At 45.7% G+C, this 2,516-nt stretch overlaps 1 protein-coding gene across 2 annotated transcripts in view; it reads left to right on the forward strand.

Moving 5' to 3' along the window:
* The first annotated feature begins 2,199 nt into the window (after nucleotides 1-2,199).
* The window catches only part of RASA3 (RAS p21 protein activator 3), a 175,235-nt gene continuing 174,918 nt past the window's right edge, over nucleotides 2,200-2,516 (forward strand). The window contains exon 1 of one of the 2 annotated variants that reach the window (XM_017737105.1): nucleotides 2,200-2,272. The gene's annotated coding sequence lies outside the window, so the exon portion shown is untranslated. The remainder of the gene's footprint in view (nucleotides 2,273-2,516) is intronic. The other variant, XM_008635854.2, reaches the window with a different exon arrangement.

A 2,516-nucleotide genomic window follows, 5' to 3' on the forward strand; every position in this document is an offset into this window, starting at 1 on the left:
CCCAAACCCGCCCCCCGCCTTCTCTCCCTCCCTCCCGGAAACAGCGCCCTGAGCACGGCGTTCCGGGAGCGGTGGGGCCGCCGGGGACATCCTCCTGCGCGGGCCCCTGCCTCCACACGCCCCAAATAAACATATCCTGGGACTTTTCTCTGCAGTCCATACCCCGAGAAATTTGTGCTGATGGGCTTCTTCACAGTGTCGAAGTGAAAGATTGTCCGTGGAATTTGACCCGAGGGAATGGCCTGAAGCTGTGCCAGGGAAGGTTTAGGTGGGATATTAGGAAAAGGTTCTTCACCTAGATTGTGGCTGGGCATTTTAACAGGCTGCCCAGGGAAGTGGTCACAGCACCAAGCCTGACAGAGTTCAAGTAGCGTTTGGACAATGGTCTTGGGCACATGGTGTGACTCTTGGGGATGGTGCTGTGCAGGGCCGGGAGTTGGACTCGATGATCCTTGTGGGTCCCTTCCAGCTCAGCACACCCTGCGATTGTCTCTGCCAGGGCTCCTATAGAGATCTGTTGCCCTGAGAGCCCTCTTTGGCTGCTGCATCCTTGTGGTGGAAATGTTCCCGTAGGACTTTGTAGGGCTGGTGGATGGTGTGTCAGGAGGTTTTCTATGAGTCCTGCATGTCTCAAGCATTTTTGGCATCACACAGATTAGAGAATCATCCACTAGGACACTGCTGAATCATGTCAGCTTTCACTACTGAAACCCAAGTAATGTGAACCATTAAAATGCCAGATTTGTAGTAATTCAGGTGTTGCCCAATACATCTTGGAGTGGGTATGCCTGGGACAAGAAGAAGAATCACATATGTTTGCTTTGATGGAGAAGAAAGACTTGTGTCAGGATTACAGTGTGGAGAAGGCCACAAAGGTGGCAGCTGGTCACAAGCAAACAGTCTCCATTTGAGGAAAATGGATCCATGTGCCCTTTCTTGAATTATTTGCAGTTGCTGCACTTTGATGTAAAACTGTTTGATTTCAGTGATTTCCTCCAGTTACTAGTTAGGTCAGCTTTTCACCTCACACTGTGTCACCTTTTGGGAGCAAATTCTTCTCTGAATTGGTCATTGAGTCTGTGTGCTGCAGATGGCAGATACTTGTTTTGTGCCTGCTGTAAAGCATAAATTTATTTGGTTTTTTTTACTCAACTGCATTTGAAGGTCTGCTACTTTTTCATATTTTGGTAACTGACATCTTGGAAACAGCAAAATTCTCGTTCATCTTTTCATTAGATCACATAATGAAGAAACGAATCCATGTGATAGTGCTTTCCTTGGATCCAACAGTCCTATCTAGTGAGGGTTATTATCGTGTTCAACTTCCCTAAAGACACCTTCTGGGTGTACAAATACCTTCCATGGCAGGATGAAATCAAGCTTTTGTACCTTCAGTTCTCAGAAACTTGTGGCTTGTTGTGAGTACTACCACTCCACTCATTGCATGTGTTGGTTTAAAATCCTCTTTGAAATCAGTATGGAAATAACAGCATATGTATTCATCAGCTTGTGGGTCTTCCTGTGTACAATAAAAGATGTTTGAGTGACATTTTGGTAACATTTAGAAAATGCTGAGTGACAGAGCCCATGATTTGTCTTATGTGGCACATTTCCCTCTTAGGCCAGGTGCAATAAGAACTCACCAGAGATCAGTGGCTTCTATTCAATGTGAGACATCAGGGCAGCAAACTGCAGTAATTCAGAGAGAACAAGATGAATTTAAAAATCATGGAATCATAGAATGGTTTGGGTTTCAAAGGACCTCCAAAGACCATCTTGCTCTAACCCCCCTGCTGAGGGCAGGGATACTTTCCACTAGACCAGGTTGTTCAAAGCCCCATCCAACCTGAGCTCAAATGTCTCCAGGGATGAAGCATCCACAGCTTCTCTGGGCAACCTGTTCCTGTGCCTCACCACCCTCATCATAAAATGTATCTTCCTTATTTCTAGTCTGAATCTACCCTCTTTTAGTTTAAATATCTCAGTAGAGAAACTGAGTTTGAAACTTAATGAAATGCAGAACAAAAAAGTGAAATAAAATATGAAAATTAGGAGTTGGCGCTAACCACTGAGATAGAAGTCTTGTCTGGGGAAAAAAAAAAGATGCACAGGAAGTGTGGGGGTTGGAAGAGAAGAAAACGCTCTTGTTGGGGATGGGTGACAGTTAAGAACAGCCACGGTCACTGGGAGCTGCTCTGAAGCACAGAGAGGACCTGTCATCTGTAGGATCTTGGAGTGGTCCAGGGAATGCTTTACAAACATGCGGAAGCAGGTACAGAAATGCACACAGAGAGTGTTATTTCTCCATTAGCATGTATCTAGTTCTTACATTGTCAAAGCAGAGTACATCATCTCACGTTGCTCTCTAGCATGTGTTATGTGCTGCTTTTTCACGTTTTCCTGAAAATTTAGCTCATCTGAGGGAGCTATTTCTGGGGCTGGAGCTCAGAGGAATGGTTGCTTAAGCTATGCTGTGGGGCTACAGCAGTGCAGGCCCAGTGGCTCTGCTCAGGTGG

This window comes from Corvus brachyrhynchos, unplaced genomic scaffold, assembly GCF_000691975.1.
Source record: "Corvus brachyrhynchos isolate BGI_N302 unplaced genomic scaffold, ASM69197v1 scaffold83, whole genome shotgun sequence".
Taxonomy (NCBI): Eukaryota; Metazoa; Chordata; class Aves; order Passeriformes; family Corvidae; genus Corvus; species Corvus brachyrhynchos.